The following is a 21217-nucleotide window of genomic DNA, read 5'->3' as shown; positions in this document are numbered from 1 at the left end:
AGGAACCAAATGGTTTCTCTTTTTTTTAGAAAAGGAGGATTACCCCCTCCCTCTGTACCTGGGCCATGCATGCATCAATTTTATTATTTATTCACAAATAGAAATCAGCCCTTCTTTTATTAAAAAAAAGGCGTGATGAGATTCTGAGGTTCATCTGAACCTAGGTACGTACAACAAAACATTATGCTACACTCCCAAATTTCGTTGTGATTTTTTTTCCGCATGAGGAAACAAACAACACCACAACTTGCAGGATGCCAAACTTGCATTGCAGCGTTGGGTTCAGTCAACTCCAAGCATGAAAATCTGTCCAATTTCATAGAGTAAACTGCTGATCGTTAACAAATTTGCACTGGTAATGAAACCCACAGGCATCTCCTCAGCCATCTCCAACAATTCTTACAGTGAGGTATCGCACGGAATATTTTTTTTACGGTCATTGTAATCCTAGCTAGAGTCCTAAATCCCCTGACCTTTCTCGTGCTTGCATACCATGGGCTTGCTGCACATATATTATGTATTTTATAAGTTTATAAATCGTTTGAAGTCCAATCTTAGCGGAGTTCTCAATATTTTCTTGAGAAGAATTCAAATTGCAATTAAGTTGGAAAGCTGGAATACAACATACACAAGAACTCGATCAAACTGCAAAAGGAGAGAGCTATATTGGTGATCTAGGTATCACTGGTTGCTGGACGCAACATCTTTCAAATACTACATCTTCACCAATCGCTCTTCTCAAAGTCTGCAGATTTCAGCAGATTCTGTAAGACCATCACACACATACAGAGGAGCAAATAATTACAATTGCAGTCGGTTGTGATGGATCAACTGCCCATGGGAATCTGCCTCGTGACCGAGAACGTTTTCTTGACCATGGAGCTCGCGCACCTCGCCAGGCTCCTCTCCCTCATGATGGGGTGCATTTTTCTCTGCCTCTGCTTGAGCATCTCCGGCGACTCCACGACCTGCACCCTGCGCTGCCGCTTCGCGTCCGATGCTTGCTGGTACCTTTCATGGAGTTTGCGCTTTGCGGCCTCCATTGCCTTCGCGTCTGGATCGGCCGAGACAATGACATGCCGACCGACGGTGACCTCCTTGGGCTTCGCCATTTTGATGCCGCCGACAAGATCCGATGCCTTGTCGTCGCTGATCTCCACCGTCTTCTTCTTCTTCGAGTCAAGATCGGCCGAGGCATGCTGCCGATCGTGACCGACGATCTCGTTGGAGGAAAGCCGCTCCGTCGTCGTTGCGCAGACACGCTGCTGCTCCACGGTCTCCTTGGGCTGAGGCGCGTTGAAGTTGTCCGGCTCTCCGGCGAAGTCGTGCAGGGCGGACGCCCTCCACCCGCTCACGATGCCTCTGGCGAGGATGCGGACCCGCTCGGACTCGTGCTTCTGCAGCGCACGGACGGCCCTGGCGAGGTCCGTGGTGGCGAGCACCCTTGGCGTCACCGGAGTCAACCGCAGCGTCTCGAGGGACTCTGCCATCAAGCTGTCGAGAACCCCGCAGAGCTTCTCCGCCATGCCGTCGTCCGCGGTGTTGTAGAGCCCTTCAAAGATGTCGCCCCTGGCGCGCCGGACCTCGTCGCGGCACATGTCACGGTCGGCGGCCTCGATGGCGGCGTCGACGGAGTCGAAGGCGCCGAAGAAGCGCTTCCAGCGGCGGAGCGGGCTGGCCTGCACGGCCATGGCAGAGGATTTCTAGCGAGCTGTGAGAGGTGGGAGAGGAAGAAGCGATCGCGTACAACGAGATCCCCCGTCAAGTTTATATAGATCTTCCGGTGAGGCGGTGAGCAAACCGAGTGACATTCGTCGATCAGAGCAGCAGTCGGAAGCGCGTCGAGCGCCACGAAAACATCGTCGACCGGCAATCGGTTTGCATGTGCCGTACCTCCTGTACGTAACTACAGTCTACATATTCCAACACGCACCAGCAAGTAGCACACACATCCATGGCCACCATCTCGCGAGCTGCCGCAGCTGAAGCCGCCATTGGCGCCATGATGGACGACCACGCCGCCGGCTCCCGCAAGAGACGGCGCATCCGGAGCACCGAGGAGTACCAGCTTTTTTTTTAACCGGGCATAACCCCTTTCCATTACTGTGACAGAACCGAAATACATCAATGTCGAGAGAATAAGACGGGAAAGAAGCAAGCGAGTTCAAGCATCGCTAGGAAACCCACTGTAAGCACTGGCCGTCAAGATTACTCTCTGTGGGGCAAAAACCCGACAACACCATTACACCAAAACAACATTCGCTAAAAACTGCAGGATTGTCTATCTTATGAGACCACAAGCGAAAGGCATAAGAATGTCCACACCCGATCACCAAAATGAACAAATCTTTCTCCCATATGACAGCAGACATCACTCCCTGAGTCAATCTTTTTTGAAGCTTCTTTTTGATCCCTCACTTCAGCGAGCTCCACCATCCTGGTACGCCGTGGCACATATCTGCATCAACCTTGAAGCGTTGTTCTTCAGCATAGCCGCTCCAGTCCTCAGGTCGTCCACATCCTTCTGTTGTTTCATCAGCCCTGCCCAATAACATAGAAGAGCACAAGTGGAAAATGCGCATTCAGATGGATTTTTTAGAGGTATAAACTCAAATGTAGCTCTATTGCGACATGTCCAAATAGCCCAGCAGATAGCTGCAATGCCAACAGTGTGCAACACCTCTCCGTCTGGGAAGAAGGAATGACACCACGAATAAGCTTGCTTAATGTTGTTAGGGCATAGATCAGTTTCAAACATACATGCCACAACCCTTCAAGTCACCCTGGCTACTGGACAAGTAAAGAACAGGTGCTGAGATATTTGTATCTCTGCACAGAAGGAGCATCTAGGGTTCTTTTTGTTGGGGAACGTAGTAATTTTAAAAAATTTCCTACGTACACGCAAGATCATGGTGATGGCATAGCAACGAGAGGGGAGAGTGTTGTTCACGTACCCTCGTAGACCGTAAGCGGAAGCGTTAGCACAACGCGGTTGATGTAGTCGTACATCTTCACGATCCGACCGATCCAAGTACCGAACGTCCGGCACCTCCGAGTTCAGCACACGTTCAGCTCGATGACGATCCCCGGGCTCCGATCCAGCAAAGCTTCGGGGATGAGTTCCGTCAGCACGACGGCGTGGTGACGATGATGATGCTCTACCGGCGCAGGGCTTCGCCTAAACTCCGCGACGATATGACCGAGGTGGAATATGGTGGAGGGGGGCACCGCACACGGCTAAGGAACGATCCGTAGATCAACTTGTGTGTTATGGGGTGCCCCCCTGCCCCCGTATATAAAGGAGGGAGGGGGAGGTGCGACCGGCCTAAGAGGGAGCGCGCCAAGGGGAGTCCTACTCCCACCGGGAGTAGGACTCCCTCCTTCCTTGTTGGAGTAGGAGAAGTGGAAAGAGGGGGAGAGGGAAAAGGAAAAGGGGGCTGCCCCCCTTGTCCAATTCGGACCAGAGGGGGGCGCAGGCCTCTTTCCTTTTGGCCTCTCTCTCTATTCCCGTATAGCCCAATAAGGCCCATATACTCCCCGGCGAATTCCTGTAACTCTCCGGTACTTCGAAAAATACCCGAATCACTCGGAACCTTTCCGAACTCCGAATATGGTCGTCCAATATATCGATCTTTACGTCTCGACCATTTCGAGACTCCTCGTCATGTCCCTGATCTCATCCGGGACTCCGTACTCCTTCGGTACATCAAAACTCATAAACTAATAATATAACTGTCATCGTAACGTTAAGCGTGCGGACCCTACGGGTTCGAGAACTATGTAGACATGACCTAGAACTATTCTCGGTCAATAACCAATAGCGGAACCTGGATGCCCATATTGGTTCCTACATATTCTACGAAGATCTTTATCGGTCAAACCGCATAACAACATACGTTGTTCCCTTTGTCATCGGTATGTTACTTGCCCGAGATTTGATCGTCGGTATCCAATACCTAGTTCAATCTCGTTACCGGAAAGTCTCTTTACTCGTTCCGTAATGCATCATTCCGTAACCAACTCATTTGGTCACATTGCTTGCAAGGCTTATAAAGATGTGCATTACCGAGAGGGCCCAGAGATACCTCTCCGACAATCGGAGTGACAAAACATAATCTCGAAATATGCCAACTCAATATCTACCTTCGGAGACACCTGTAGTACTCCTTTATAATCACCCAATTACATTGTGACGTTTGGTAGTACCCAAAGTGTTCCTCCGGAAATGGGAGTTGCATATTTCTCATAGTTATAGGAACATGTATAAGTCATGAAGAAAGCAATAGCAATATACTAGACGATCAAGTGCTAGGCTAACGGAATGGGTCATGTCAATCACATTATTCTCCTAATGATGTGATCCCATTAATCAAATGACAACACATGTCTATGGTTAGGAAACATAACCATCTTTGATTAATGAGCTAGTCAGGTAGAGGCATACTAGTGACTATATGTTTGTCTATGTATTCACACATGTATCATGTTTCCGGTTAATACAATTCTAGCATGAATAATAAACATTTATCATGAAATAAGGAAATAAATAATAACTTTATTATTGCCTCTAGGGCATATTTCCTTCAGTCTCCCACTTGCACTAGAGTCAATAATCTAGTTCACATCGCTATGTGATTTAACACCAATATTCACATCTGCATGTGATTAATACCCATAGTTCACATCATCATGTGATCAACACCCAAAAGGTTAACTAGAGTCAATAATCTAGTTCACATCGCTATGTGATTAACACCCAAAAGAGTACTAAGGTATGATCATGTTTTCCTCGTGAGAGAAGCTTAGTCAACGGGTCTGTCATATTTAGAGCCGTATGTATTTCGCAAATATTCTATGTCCACAATGCTCTGCACGGAGCTACTCTAGCTAATTGCTCCCACTTTTAATATGTATCCAGATTGAGACTTAGAGTCCTCTGGATTGGTGTAAAAGCTTGCATCGTTGTAACTTTTACGACAGGCCCTTTTATCACCTCCATAATCGAGAAACATCTCCTTAGTCCTCACTAAGGATATTCTTGACCCATGTCCAGTGATCTACTTATTAGATCAAAATTATTCCTTTGCCTAACACAGAGCAAGGTATACAATAGGTCTGGTTCACAGCATAGCATACTTTATAGAACCTATGACTGAGGCATAGGGAATGACTTTTCATTCTCTTTCTATTTTTTGCAATGGTCAGGTCTTGAGTCTTACTCAACTTCACACCTTGTAACACAGGCAAGAACTCCTTCTTTGACTGTTCCATTTTGAACTATTTCAAAAATTTATCAAGGTATGTACTCATTGAAAAATCTTATCAAGCGTCTTGATCTATCTATATAGATCTTGATGCTCAATGTGTAAGCAGCTTCACCGAGGTCTTCCTTTGAAAAACTCTTATTCAAGTATCCTTTCATGCTATCTAGAATTTCCATATCATTTCCAATTAACAATATGTCATCCACATATAATATTAGAAATGCTACAGAGCTCCCACTCACTTTCTTGTAAATACAGGCTTCTTCAAAAGTCTGTATAAAACCATATGGTTTGATCAACTCATCAAAGCGTATATTCCAACTCCGAGATGCTTGCATCAGTCCATTGATGGATTGCTGGAGCTTGCACACTTTGTTAACATCTTTAGGATTGACAAAAACTTTCTGGTTGCATCATATACAACTCTTCTTTAATAAATCCATTAAGGAATGCAGTTTTGACATCCATTTGCCAGATTTCATAAAATGTGGCAATTGCTAACATGATTCAGATAGACTTAAGCTTCGATACGAGTGAGAAAATCTCATCGTATTCAACACCTTGAACTTGTTGAAAACATTTCGCAACAAGTCGAGCTTAGTAGATAGTAACACTATCAGCATCCGTCTTCCTCTTGAAGATCCATTTAATCTCAATGTCTCGCCGATCATTGGGCAAGTCAATCAAAGTCCATACTTTGTTTTCATACATGGATCTTATCTCAGATCTCATGGCCTCAAGCCATTTTGCGGAATCTGGGCTCACCATTGCTTCTTCATAGTTCGTAGGTTCGTCATGGTCTAGTAACATAACTTCCAGAATAGGATTACCGTACCACTCTGGTGCGGATCTTACTCTGTAAGACCTACGAGGTTCTGTAGTAACTTAATCTGAAGTTTCATGATCATCATCATTAATTTCCTCACTAATTGGTGTAGTAGTCACAGAACAGATTTCTGTGATGAACTAATTTCCAATAAGGGAGCAGGTACAGTTACCTCATCAAGTTCTACTTTCCTCCCACTCACTTCTTTCGAGAGAAACTTCTTCTCTAGAAAGGATCCATTCTTGGCAATGAATAACTTGCCTTCGGATCTGTGATAGAAGGTGTACCCAATAGTTACCTTTGGGTATTCTATGAAGACGCACTTCTCCGATTTGGGTTCGAGCTTATCAGGTTGAAAACCTTTTTCATATAAGCATCGCAACTCCAACTTTAAGAAACGACAGCTTAGGTTTACTTCTAAACCATAGTTCATACGATGTCGTCTCAACGGATTTAGATGGTGCCCTTTTAACGTGAATGCAGCTGTCTCTAATGTATAACCCCAAAACGATAATGGTAAATCAGTAAGAGACATCATAGATCGCACCATATCCAATAAAGTGCGGTTACGACGTTCAGACACACCATAACGTTGTGGTGTTCCAGGTGGCGTGAGCTGTGAAACTATTCCACATTATTTTAATTGAAGACCAAACTCGTAACTCAAATATTCGTCTCCGTGATCAGATCGCAGAAACTTTATTTTCTTGTTACGATGATTTTTCCACTTCACTCTGAAATTCTTTGAACCTTTCAACTATTTCAGACTTATGTTTCATCAAGTAGATATACCCATATCTGCTCAAATCATCTTGTGAAGGTCAGAAAATAACGATACTTTCCACGAGCATCAACACTCATTGGATCGCATACATCGGTATGTATTATTTCCAATAAGTCAGTAGCTTGTTCCATTGTTCCGGAGAACGGAGTTTTTAGTCATCTTGCCCAAAAGGCATGGTTCGCAAGCATCAAATGATTCATAACCAAGTGATTCCGAAAATCCATCTTTATGGAGTTTCTTCATGCGCTTTACACCGATATGACCCAAACGGCAGTGCCACAAATAAGTTGCACTATCATTATCAACTTTGCATCTTTTGGCATCAATATTATGAATATATGTATCACTACGATCGAGATCCAACAAACTATTTTCATTGGGTGTATGACCATCAAAGGTTTTATTCATTTAAACAGAACAACAATTATTCTCTGATTTTAAATGAATAACCGTATTGCAATAAACATGATCAAATCATATTCATGCTCAACGCAAACACCAAATAACATTTATTTAGGTTCAACACTAATCTCGAAAGTATAGGGAGTGTGCGATGATGATCATATCAATCTTGGAACCACTTCCAACACACATCGTCACTTCACCCTCAACTAGTTTCTGTTTATTCTGTAACTCCTGTTTCGAGTTACTAATCTTAGTAACCGAACAAGTATCAAATACTCAGGGGCTACTATAAATACTAGTAAGGCACACATCAATAACCTGTATATCAAATATACCCTTGTTCACTTTGCCATCCTTCTTATCCACCAAATATTTAGGGCATTTCCGCTTCCAGTGACCATTTCCTTTGCAGTGTAAGCACTCAGTTTCAGGCTTTGGTCCAGCTTTGGTCTTCTTCACGGGAGTGACAACTTGCTTGTCATTCTACTTGAAGTTCCCCTTTCTTTCCCTTTGCCCTTTTTCTTGAAACTAGTGATCTTGTCAACCATCAACACTTGATGCTCTTTCTTGATTTCTAACTTCGTTGATTTCAACATCACAAAGCGCTCGGGAATCGTTTTCGTCATCCCTTGCATACTATAGTTCATCACAAAGTTCTACTAACTTGGTGATGGTGACTAGAGAATTCTGTCAATCACTATCTTATCTGGAGGATTAACTCCCACTTGATTCAAGCGATTGAAGTACCCAGACAATCTGAGCACATGCTCACTAGTTGAGCGATTCTCCTCCAACTTTTAGCTATAGAACTTGTTGGAGACTTCATATCTCTCAACTCGGGTATTTGCTGGAAATATTAACTTCAACTCTTGGAACATCTCATATGGTCCATGACATTCAAAACGTCTTTGAAGTCCCGATTCTAAGCCGTTAAACATGGTGCACTAAACTATCAAGTAGTCATCATATTGAGCTAGCCAAACATTCATAACGTCTGCATCTGCCCCTGCAATAGGTCTGTCACCTAGCGGTGCATTAAGGACATAATTCTTCTATGCAGCAATGAGGATAAACCTCAGATCACGGATCCAATCCGCATCATTGCTACTAACATCTTTCAACACAATTTTCTCTAGGAACATATCGAAATAAACATATGAAAGCAACAACGCAAGCTATTGATCTACAACATAATTTGCAAAATACTACCAGGACTAAGTTCATGATAAATTTAAGTTCAATTAATCATATTACTTAAGAACTCCCACTTAGACAGACATCTCTCTAGTCATCTAAGTGATCACGTGATCCAAATCAACTAAACCATGTCCGATCATCACGTGAGATGGGGTAGTTTCAATGGTGAACATCATTATGTTGATCATATCTACTATATGATTCACGCTCGACCTTTCGGTCTCCGTGTTCCGAGGCCATATCTGTATATGCTAGGCTCGTCAAGTTTAACCCGAGTATTCCGCGTGTGCAACTGTTTTGCACCCGTTGTATTTGAACGTAGAGCCTATCACACCCGATCACCACGTGGTGTCTCAGCACGAATAACTTTCGCAATGGTGCATACTCAGGGAGAACACTTCTTGATAATTAGTGAGAGATCATCTTAAAATGCTACCGTCAATCAAAGCAAGATAAGATGCATAAAGGATAAACATCACATGCAATCAATATAAGTGATATGATATGACCATCATCATCTTGTGCTTGTGATCTCCATCTTCGAAGCACCGTCGTGATCACCATCGTCACCGGCGCGACACCTTGATCTCCATCGTAGCATCGTTGTCGTTACTGTTGGAAATATGCCCTAGAGGCAATAATAAAAGTATTATTATTATATTTCTTTGTTCATGATAATAGTCTTTTATTCATGCTATAACTGTATTATCCGGAAATCGTAATACACGTGTGAATACATAGACCACAATATGTCCCTAGTGAGCCTCTAGTTAACTAGCTCGTTGTGATCAACAGATAGTCATGGTTTCCTGGCTATGGACATTGGATGTCATTGATAACGGGATCACATCATTAGGAGAATGATGTGATGGACAAGACCCAATCCTAAGCATAGCACAAAGGTCGGTTAGTTCGTTTGCTAGAGCTTTTCCAATGTCAAGTATCTTTTCCTTAGACCATGAGATCGTGTAACTCCCGGATACCGTAAGAGTGCTTTGGGTGTACCAAACGTCACAACGTAACTGGGTGACTATAAAGGTGCATTACAGGTATCTTCGAAAGTGTCTGTTGGGTTGACACAGATCGAGACTGGGATTTGTCACTCCGTGTTACGGAGAGGTATCACTGGGCCCACTCGGTAGTGCATCATCATAATGAGCTCAAGGTGGCCAAGTGTTTGGTCACGGGATCATGCATTATGGTACGAGTAAAGTGACTTGCCGGTAACGACACTCAACGAGGTATTGGGATACCGACGATCGAGTCTCGGGCAAGTAACATACCGTCTGACAAAGGGAATTGCATACGGGGTTTGATCGAATCCTCGACATCGTGGTTCATCCGATGACAACATCGAGGAGCATGTGGGAGCCAACATGGGTATCCAGATCCCGCTGTTGGTTATTGACCTAATGTCGTCTCGGTCATGTCTGCATGTCTCCCGAACCCGTAGGGTCTACACACTTAAGGTTTGGTGACGCTAGGGTTATCAGGAAGACAAGTATGTGATTACCGAATGTTGTTCGGAGTCCCGGATGAGATCCCGGACGTCACGACGAGTTCCGGAATGGTCCGGAGGTAAAGATTTATATAAGGAAAGTGGTTAAACGGACACCGGAAAGTTTCGGTGGCATACCGGTATTGTACCGGGGCCACCGGAAGGGTTCCGGGGGTCCACCGGGTGGGGCCACCCCTCCCGGGGGGTCCACATGGGCTGTGTGGGAGAGGGAGCCAGCCCCTAGTGGGCTGGGCGCGCCTCCCCACCTAGGCCCATGCGGCTAAGGCATGGGAGGGGGAAACCCTAAAGGGGGCGCCCCCCTAGCTTGGGGGGCAAGCCTCCCCTCTTTCCCCTCTCCCTTTGGCCGCCGCCCCCCTCTAGGGTTTCCCCTAGAGGGCCGGCCCCCTTGCCCCTCTCCTTCTATATATAGAGGGGTGAGGGGAGGGCTGCAACAACACAAGCCAAGGCGTAGCCCCTCCCCTCCCCAACACCTCTCCTCCTCCGTACGTGCTTGGCGAAGCCCTGTCGGAGTACTGCTGCACCAACTACACCACGCCGTCGTGCTGCCGTTGGAGCTGTCTTCCTCATCCTGTCCTTCCTCCTTGCTGGATCAAGACGGAGGAGACGTCGCCCGTACTGTATGTGTGTTGAACGCGGAGGTGTTGTCCGTTCAGCACTTGGTCATCGGTGATCCGAATCATGACGAGTACGACTCCATCATCACCATCCCCTTGAACGCTTCCGCACTCGATCTACAAGTGGTATGTAGATGCAAACTCACTCCCTTGACTCGTTTCTTAGATGAACTCATGGATGGATCTTGGTGAAACCGTAGGAAAATTTTTAATTTTCTGCAACGTTCCGCAACAGTGGTATCAGAGCCAGGTTTATGCGTAGTTCTCTATTGCACGAGTAGAACACAATTTTGTTGTGGGCGTGGATATTTTCAACTTGCTTGCCGCTACTAGTCTTATCTTGCTTCAGCGGTATTGTGGGATGAAGCGGCCCGGACCAACCTTACACGTACGCTTACGTGAGACCGGTTCCACCGACTGACATGCACTAGTTGCATAAGGTGGCTGGCGGGTGTCTGTCTCTCCCACTTTAGTTGGAGTGGATTCGATGAAAAGGCTCCTTATGAAGGGTAAATAGAAGTTTACAAGATCATGTTGTGGTTATTCGTAGGTAAGAAAACGTTCTTGCTAGAACCCAATTGCAGCCACGTAAAAGATGCAATAGCAATTAGAGGACGTCTAACTTGTTTTTGCAGCAGTTGTCATGTGATGTGATATGGCCAGAAGTTGTGATGAATGATGAATGATATATTGTGATGTACGAGATCATGTTCTTGTAATAGGAATCACGACTTGCATGTCGATGAGTATGACAACCGGCAGGAGCCATAGGAGTTGTCTTTATTTTGTATGACCTGCGTGTCATTGAAGAACGCCATGTAAACTACTTTACTTTATTTGCTAAGCGCGTTAGTCATAGAAGTAGAAGTAGTCATTGGCGTGACAACTTCATGAAGACACGATGATAGAGATCATGATGATGGAGATCATGGTGTCATGCCGGTGACAAGATGATCATGGAGCCCCGAAGATGAAGATCAAAGGAGCTATATGATATTGGCCATATCATGTCACTTTATATAATTGCATGTGATGTTTATTATGTTTATGCATCTTGTTTACTTAGATCGACGGTAGTAAATAAGATGATCCCTTATAAACAATTTCAAGAAAGTGTTCCCCCTAACTGTGCACCGTTGCTAAAGTTCGTCGTTTCGACGCACCACGTGATGATCGGGTGTGATAGATCCTTACGTTCACATACAATGGGTGTAAGACAGTTTTACACATGCAAAAACACTTAGGGTTAACTTGACGAGCCTAGCATGTACAGACATGGCCTCGGAACACGGAGACCGAAAGGTCGAACACGAGTCGTATGGAAGATACGATCAACATGAGAATGTTCACCGACGATGACTAGTCCATCTCACGTGATGATCGGACACGGCCTAGTCGACTCGGATCGTGTAACACTTAGATGACCAGAGGGATGTCTAATCTGAGTGGGAGTTCAATGATTTGATTAGATGAACTTAATTATCATGAACTTAGTCTAAAATCTTTGCAAATATGTCTTGTAGATCAAATGGCCAACGCTCATGTCAACTTGAACTTCAACGCGTTCCTAGAGAAAACCAAGCTGAAAGATGATGGCAGCAACTATACGGACTGGGTCCGGAACTTGAGGATCATCCTCATAGCTGCCAGGAAACAATATGTCCTAGAAGGACCGGTAGGTGACGCTCCCGTCCCAGAGAACCAAGACATTATGAATGCTTGGCAGTCTCGTGCTGATGATTACTCCCTCGTTCAGTGCGGCATGCTTTACAGCTTAGAACCAGGGCTCCAAAAGCGTTTTGAGCATCATGGAGCATATGAGATGCTCGAAGAGCTGAAACTAGTTTTCCAAGCTCACGCTCGGGTCGAGAGATATGACATCTCTGACAAGTTCTATAGTTGTAAGATGGAGGAAAATAGTTCTATCAGTGAGCACATACTCAAGATGTCTGGGTTGCACAACCGTATGACCCAGCTGAATATTAACCTCCCTGATGAGGCAGTCATTGACAGAATCCTTCAGTCGCTCCCACCAAGCTACAAGAGCTTTGTGATGAACTATAATATGCAGGGGATGGTAAAGACCATTCCTGAAGTATTTTCTATGCTGAAGTCAGCAGAGGTTGAAATCAAGAAAGAACATCAAGTGTTGATGGTCAATAAGACCACTAAGTTCAAGAAGGGCAAGGGTAAGAAGAACTTCAAGAAGGACGGCAAGGAGGTTGCCGCGCCCGGTAAGCCAGTTGCCGGGAAGAAGTCAAAGAATGGACCCAAGCCTGAGACTGAGTGCTTTTATTGCAAGGGGAAGGGTCACTGGAAGCGGAACTGCCCCAAATACTTAGCGGATAAGAAGGCCGGCAACACTAAAGGTATATTCGATATACATGTAATTGATGTGTATCTTACCAGTACTCGTAGTAACTCCTGGGTATTTGATACCGGTTCTGTTACTCATATTTGTAACTCACAGCAGGAGCTGCGGAATAAGCGGAGACTGGCGAAGGACGAGGTGACGATGCGCGTCGGGAATGGTTCCAGAGTCGATGTGATCGCCGTCGGCACGCTACCTCTACATTTACCCACGGGATTAGTTTTGAACCTTAATAATTGTTATTTAGTGCCAAGTTTGAGCATGAACATTGTATCTGGATCCCGTTTAATACGAGATGGCTACTCATTTAAGTCTGAGAATAATGGTTGTTCGATTTATATGAGAGATATGTTTTATGGTCATGCTCCGATGGTCAATGGTTTATTCTTAATGAATCTCGAGCGTAATACTACACATATTAATAGCGTGAATACCAAAAGATGTAAAGTTGATAACGATAGTCCCACATACTTGTGGCACTGCCGCCTTGGTCACATTGGTGTCAAGCGCATGAAGAAGCTCCATGCTGATGGACTTTTAGAGTCTCTCGATTATGAATCATTTGACACATGCGAACCATGCCTCATGGGCAAGATGACCAAGACTCCGTTCTCCGGAACAATGGAGCAAGCAACCAACTTGTTGGAAATCATACATACCGATGTGTGCGGTCCAATGAGTGTTGAGGCTCACGGAGGATATCGTTATGTTCTCACTCTCACTGATGACTTGAGTAGATATGGGTATGTCTACTTAATGAAACACAAGTCTGAGACCTTTGAAAAGTTCAAGGAATTTCAGAATGAGGTAGAGAATCAACGTGACCGAAAGATAAAATTCCTATGATCAGATCGTGGAGGAGAATACTTAAGTCACGAATTTGGTACACACTTAAGGAAATGTGGAATCGTTTCACAACTCACGCCGCATGGAACACCTCAGCGTAACGGTGTGTCCGAACGTCGTAATCGCACTCTATTAGATATGGTGCGGTCTATGATGTCTCTTACCGATTTACCACTATCATTTTGGGGATACGGTCTAGAGACAGCTACATTCACTTTAAATAGGGCACCGTCTAAATCCGTTGAGACGATACCGTATGAATTATGGTTTGGGAAGAAACCTAAGCTGTCGTTTCTAAAAGTTTGGGGATGCGATGCTTATGTCAAGAAACTTCAACCTGAAAAGCTCGAACCCAAGTCGGAAAAATGCGTCTTCATAGGATACCCTAAGGAAACCATTGGGTATACCTTCTACGTAAGATCCGAGGGCAAGATCTTTGTTGCCAAGAACGGATCCTTTCTGGAAAAAGAGTTTCTCTCGAAAGAAGTAAGTGGGAGGAAAGTAGAACTCGATGAAGTACTACCTCTTGAACGGGAAAGTAGTGCAGCCCAGGAAAATGTTCCTGTGATGCCTACACCAACTGAAGAGGAAAATAATGATGATCAAGGTACTTCGGATCAAGTTGCTACTGGACTTTGTAGGTCCACTAGGACACGTTCCGAACCAGAATGGTACGGCAACCCTGTCCTGGAAATCATGTTGTTAGACAATGGTGAACCTTCGAACTATGAAGAAGCAATGGCGGGCCCAGATTCCAACAAATGGCTTGGAGCCATGAAATCCGAGATAGAATCCATGTATGAAAACAAAGTATGGACTTTGACTGACTTGCCCGATGATCGGCGAGTGATAGAAAACAAATGGATCTTTAAGAAGAAGACGGACGCGGATGGTAATGTCACCATCTATAAAGCTCGACTTGTCGCTAAGGGTTATCGGCAAGTTCAAGGGATTGACTACGATGAGACTTTCTCTCCCATCGCGAAGCTTAAGTCCGTCCGAATCATGTTAGCAATTGTCGCATACTATGATTATGAGATATGGCAGATGGACGTCAAAACGGCATTCCTTAACGGTTATCTTAAGGAAGAGCTGTATATGATGCAGCCGGAAGGTTTTGTCGATCCTAAGAACGCTAACAAAGTATGCAAGCTCCAGCGATCCATTTATGGGCTGGTGCAAGCATCTCGGAGTTGGAACATTCGCTTTGATGAGATGATCAAAGTGTTTGGGTTTATGCAGACTTATGGAGAAGCCTGCGTTTACAAGAAAGTGAGTGGGAGCTCTGTAGCATTTCTCATATTATATGTAGATGGCATACTTTTGATGGGAAATGATATAGAATTCTTGGACAGCATTAAGGCCTACTTGAATAAGTGTTTTTCAATGAAGGACCTTGGAGAAGCTGCTTATATATTAGGCATCAAGATCTATAGATCGAGACGCCTCATAGGTCTTTCACAAAGCACATACCTTGATAAAATTTTGAAGAAGTTCAAAATGGATCAGTCCAAGAAGGGGTTCTTGCCTGTATTGCAAGGTGTGAGATTGAGCTCGGCTCAATGCCCGACCACGGCAAAAGATATAGAAGAGATGAGTGTCATCCCCTATGCTTCAGCCATAGGATCTATTATGTATGCCATGTTGTGTACCAGACCTGATGTAAACCTTGTCGTAAGTTTGGTAGGAAGGTACCAAAGTAATCCCGGCAAGGAACACTGGACAACGGTCAAGAATATCCCGAAGTACCTGAAAAGGACAAAGGACATGTTACTCGTTTATGGAGGTGACGAAGAGCTCGTCGTAAAGGGTTACGTTGACGCTAGCTTCGACACATATCTGGATGACTTTAAGTCACAAACCGGATACGTGTATATGTTGAATGGTGGAGCAGTAAGCTGGTGCAGCTGCAAGCAGAGCGTCGTAGCGGGATCTACATGTGAAGCGGAGTACATGGCAGCATCGGAGGCAGCGCATGAAGCTATTTGGGTGAAGGAGTTCATCACCGACCTAGGAGTCATACCCAATGCGTCGGGGCCGATCAAACTTTTCTGTGACAATACTGGAGCTATTGCCCTTGCGAAGGAGCCCAGATTTCACAAGAAGACCAGGCACATCAAGCGTCGTTTCAACTCCATCCGTGAGAATGTACAAGATGGAGACATAGAAATTTGCAAAGTACATACAGATCTGAATGTCGCAGATCCGTTGACTAAACCTCTCTCGCGAGCGAAACATGATCAACACCAGAACTCTATGGGTGTTCGATTCATCACAATGTAACTAGATTATTGACTCTAGTGCAAGTGGGAGACTGTTGGAAATATGCCCTAGAGGCAATAATAAAAGTATTATTATTATATTTCTTTGTTCATGATAATATTCTTTTATTCATGCTATAACTGTATTATCCGGAAATCGTAATACACGTGTGAATACATAGACCACAATATGTCCCTAGTGAGCCTCTAGTTAACTAGCTCGTTGTGATCAACAGATAGTCATGGTTTCCTGGCTATGGACATTGGATGTCGTTGATAACGGGATCACATCATTAGGAGAATGATGTGATGGACAAGACCCAATCCTAAGCATAGCACAAAGGTCGGTTAGTTCGTTTGCTAGAGCTTTTCCAATGTCAAGTATCTTTTCCTTAGACCATGAGATCATGTAACTCCCGGATACCGTAAGAGTGCTTTGGGTGTACCAAACGTCACAACGTAACTGGGTGACTATAAAGGTGCATTACAGGTATCTCCGAAAGTGTCTGTTGGGTTGACACGGATCGAGACTGGGATTTGTCACTCCATGTTACGGAGAGGTATCACTGGGCCCACTCGGTAGTGCATCATCATAATGAGCTCAAGGTGGCCAAGTGTCTGGTCACGGGATCATGCATTACGGTACGAGTAAAGTGACTTTCCGGTAACGAGACTGAACGAGGTATTGGGATAACGACGATCGAGTCTCGGGCAAGTAACATACCATCTGACAACATCGAGGAGCATGTGGGAGCCAACATGGGTATCCAGATCCCGCTGTTGGTTATTGACCTGAGGTCGTCTTGGTCATGTCTGCATGTCTCCCGAACCCGTAGGGTCTACACACTTAAGGTTCGGTGACGCTAGGGTTATCAGGAAGACAAGTATGTGATTACCGAATGTTGTTCGGAGTCCCGGATGAGATCCCGGACGTCACGAGGAGTTCCGGAATGGTCCGGAGGTAAAGATTTATATAAGGAAAGTGGTTAAACGGACACCGGAAAGTTTCGGTGGCATACCGGTATTGTACCGGGGCCACCGGAAGGGTTCCGGGGGTCCACCGGGTGGGGCCACCCCTCCCGGGGGGCCACATGGGCTGTGTGGGATAGGGAGCCAGCCCCTAGTGGGCTGGGCGCGCCTCCCCACCTAAGCCCATGCGGCTAAGGCATGGGAGGGGGAAACCCTAAAGGGGGCGCCCCCCTAGCTTGGGGGCAAGCCTCCCCTCTTTCCCCTCTCCCTTTGGCCACCGCCCCCCTCTAGGGTTTCCCCTAGAGGGCCGGCCCCCTTTCCCCTCTCCTCCCATATATAGAGGGGTGAGGGGAGGGCTGCAACAACACAAGCCAAGGCGCAGCCCCTCCCCTCCCCAACACCTCTCCTCCTCCGTACGTGCTTGGCGAAGCCCTGTCGGAGTACTGCTGCACCCACTACACCACGCTGTCGTGCTGCCGTTGGAGCTGTCTTCCTCATCCTCTCCTTCCTCCTTGCTGGATCAAGACGGAGGAGACGTCGCCCGTACCGTACGTGTGTTGAACGCGGAGGTGCTGTCCGTTCAGCACTTGGTCATCGGTGATCCGAATCACGACGAGTACGACTCCATCATCACCATCCCCTTGAACGCTTCCGCATTCGATCTACAAGTGGTATGTAGATGCAAACTCACTCCCTTGACTCGTTGCTTAGATGAACTCATAGATGGATCTTTGTGAAACCGTAGGAAAAATTTTAATTTTCTGCAACGTTCCCCAACAGTTACGCCATCTATTGCTTCTACGACTATCGCTACCACTTAGTGATAACGTAAAGCAATTACAGGGCATTTGCATTTCATACAATAAAGCGACAACCATATGGCTCCTGCCAGTTGCCGATAACTTCGGTTACAAAACATGATCATCTCATACAATAAAATATAGCATCACGTCTTGACCATATCACATCACAACATGCCCTGCAAAAACAAGTTAGACGTCCTCTACTTTGTTGTTGCAAATTTTACGTGGTTGTTACGGGCTTAGCAAGAACCGTTCTAACCTACGCATCAAAACCACAACGATAGTTCGTCAAGTTAGTGCTGCTTTAACCTGCGCAAGGACCGGGCGTAGCCACACTCGATTCAGCTAAAGTGAGAGAGACAGACACCCGCCAGCCACCTTTAAGCACAAGTGCTCGTAACGATGAAACCAGTCTCGCGTAAGCATACGCGTAATGTCGGTCCGGGCCGCTTCATCTCACAATACCGCCGAACCAAAGTATGACATGCTGGTAAGCAGTATGACTTGTATCGCCCACAACTCACTTGTGTTCTACTCGTGCATATAACATCAACGCATAAAACCTAGGCTCGGATGCCACTGTTGGGGAACGTAGTAATTTCAAAAAAATTCCTACGTACACGCAAGATCATGGTGATGGCATAACAACGAGAGGGGAGAGTGTTGTCCACGTACCCTCGTAGACCGTAAGCGGAAGCGTTAGCACAACGCGGTTGATGTAGTCGTACGTCTTCACGATCCGACCGATCCAAGTACCGAACGTACGGCACCTCCGAGTTCAGCACACGTTCAGCTCGATGACGATCCCTGGGCTCCGATCCAGCAAAGCTTCGGGGATGAGTTCCGTCAGCACGACGGCGTGGTGACGATGATGATGCTCTACCGGCGCAGGGCTTCGCCTAAACTCCGCGACGATATGACCAAGGTGGAATATGGTGGAGGGGGGCACCGCACACGGCTAAGGAACGATCCATAGATCAACTTGTGTGTTATGGGGTGCCCCCCTGCCCCCGTATATAAAGGAGGGAGGGGGAGGTGCGGCCGGCCTAGGAGGGGGCGCGCCAAGGGGAGTCCTACTCCCACCGGGAGTAGGACTCCCTCCTTCCTTGTTGGAGTAGGAGAAGTGGAAAGAGGGGGAGAGGGAAAAGGAAAAGGGGGCTGCCCCCCTTGTCCAATTCGGACCAGAGGGGGGGCGCAGGCCTCTTTCCTTTTGGCCTCTCTCCTCTATTCCCGTATAGCTCAATAAGGCCCATATACTCCCCGGCGAATTCCCGTAACTCTCCGGTACTCCGAAAAATACCCGAATCACTCGGAACCTTTCCGAACTCCGAATATAGTCGTCCAATATATCGATCTTTACGTCTCGACCATTTCGAGACTCCTCATCATGTCCCTGATCTCATCCGGGACTCCGAACTCCTTCGGTACATCAAAACTCATAATCTCATAATATAACTGTCATCGTAACGTTAAGCGTGCGGACCCTACGGGTTCGAGAACTATGTAGACATGACCTAGAACTATTCTCGGTCAATAACCAATAGCGGAACCTGGATGCCCATATTGGTTCCTACATATTCTACGAAGATCTTTATCGGTCAAACCGCATAACAACATACGTTGTTCCCTTTGTCATCGGTATGTTACTTGCCCGAGATTTGATCGTCGGTATCCAATACCTAGTTCAATCTCGTTACCGGCAAGTCTCTTTACTCGTTCCGTAATGCATCATTCCGTAACCAACTCATTTGGTCACATTGCTTGCAAGGCTTATAAAGACGTGCATTACCGAGAGGGCCCAGAGATACCTCTCCGACAATCGGAGTGACAAAACCTAATCTCAAAATACGCCAACTCAACATGTACCTTCAGAGACACCTGTAGTACTCCTTTATAATCACCCAGTTACGTTGTGACGTTTGGTAGTACTCAAAGTGTTCCTCCGGTAAATGGGAGTTGCATATTTCTCATAGTTATAGGAACATGTATAAGTCATGAAGAAAGCAATAGCAATATACTAAACGATCAAGTGCTAGGCTAACGGAATGGGTCATGTCAATCACATTATTCTCCTAATGATGTGATCCCATTAATCAAATGACAACACATGTCTATGGTTAGGAAACATAACCATCTTTGATTAATGAGCTAGTCAAGTAGAGGCATACTAGTGACTATATGTTTGTCTATGTATTCACACATGTATCATGTTTCCGGTTAATACAATTCTAGCATGAATAATAAACATTTATCATGAAATAAGGAAATAAATAATAACTTTATTATTGCCTCTAGGGCATATTTCCTTCACTTTTTCCACCCCCTTTGCTTCATTACATCCCTGGTCAAAATAGCGTTCTGTGACAGCTGCCACAAAAAAAGTTGTATCTTCAAAGGTGTACGTGCCTTCCATATCCAACGATAGTCACATCCAGATATGTTCCTTTCGAAGAAAGAATAAACTGACGTAGTAGTAAAGTAGGTTTTAGAACCCAAGGCCCATTTGATCTTATCACTGTCATCAGAGACACATGCTCTACTAGCAACATCAATCATCTGTCGCTACTGATCTTCCAATTCATGATTTAATATTCTTTGAAAGAAAGAAGGTGGATCAGCCACCAAACTAGATTTAATAGTGCAGTCAGGGTAATTACAAATAGAGAATAGCCAGGGGAATTGCTCCTTGAATGGCAATTGATCCCCTATAGGATCCATCCAAAGTCTGGCAATAGTACCAGATTGGATTGGCACTCACCTACCAGCCATATACAGCTCTTTAACTTTCATTATTGCTTTCCAAATAGGGAGTCATTGATCTTCCCTTTTATCGAAGCAATAGTATCTCTACGAAAGTATTTGGCCTTAACAATATCTTGCCACAGCCCAATTTTTGTCTCAAGTTTCCACCACCATTTAGTAAGTAAACTCAAGTTCTGCTTATGGAGGTCCTTAACTCCCAAACCCCCTTTACTTTTGGATTGGCAGATTCTAGTCCATTTAACCAAATAGTATCTTTTTCTATTCTTAGTAACTTGCCAGAAGAATCTTCTCCTATGCTTATCCAATCTTGCTATTAGGGTTTTTGAGAGCAGGAACATGGACAGGTAGTATAAAGCAATGCTTGAAATGTCAGCATTAGGTAGGGTCAATCTCTCTCCTAAAGAAGCATTGCTTCCTAAACCAGATTCACATCTTCTTATATATTTCTCTTCCAGAAATTCCCAATCCACCCCTCTCAAAGAAGAGTAACTTACTGGTACACCTAGATATTTCATGGGGAAGTGCCCAATCAGGCAATTAAACATATCAGTATATATTGTCAAAATATTGTCATCCCCCCAACACACAAAATCTC

The 21217-nt window shown here is 45.3% G+C and overlaps 1 long non-coding RNA gene across 1 annotated transcript; it reads right to left on the bottom strand.

Annotated features, from left to right (window-relative positions):
* Positions 1 to 2409: 2409 nt before the first annotated feature.
* On the bottom strand, positions 2410 to 3015 carry LOC123155982 (uncharacterized). Its single transcript, XR_006477733.1, has 2 exons — positions 2955 to 3015; positions 2410 to 2541 (listed from the first exon to the last, which is right to left on the bottom strand). It is a non-coding gene; the product is annotated as an uncharacterized lncRNA (long non-coding RNA).
* Between the last annotated feature and the right edge of the window lie 18202 nt (positions 3016 to 21217).

This window comes from Triticum aestivum, chromosome 7B (assembly GCF_018294505.1).
Source record: "Triticum aestivum cultivar Chinese Spring chromosome 7B, IWGSC CS RefSeq v2.1, whole genome shotgun sequence".
NCBI lineage: Eukaryota > Viridiplantae > Streptophyta > Magnoliopsida > Poales > Poaceae > Triticum > Triticum aestivum.
This window is presented reverse-complemented; position numbering and strand designations above follow the sequence as displayed.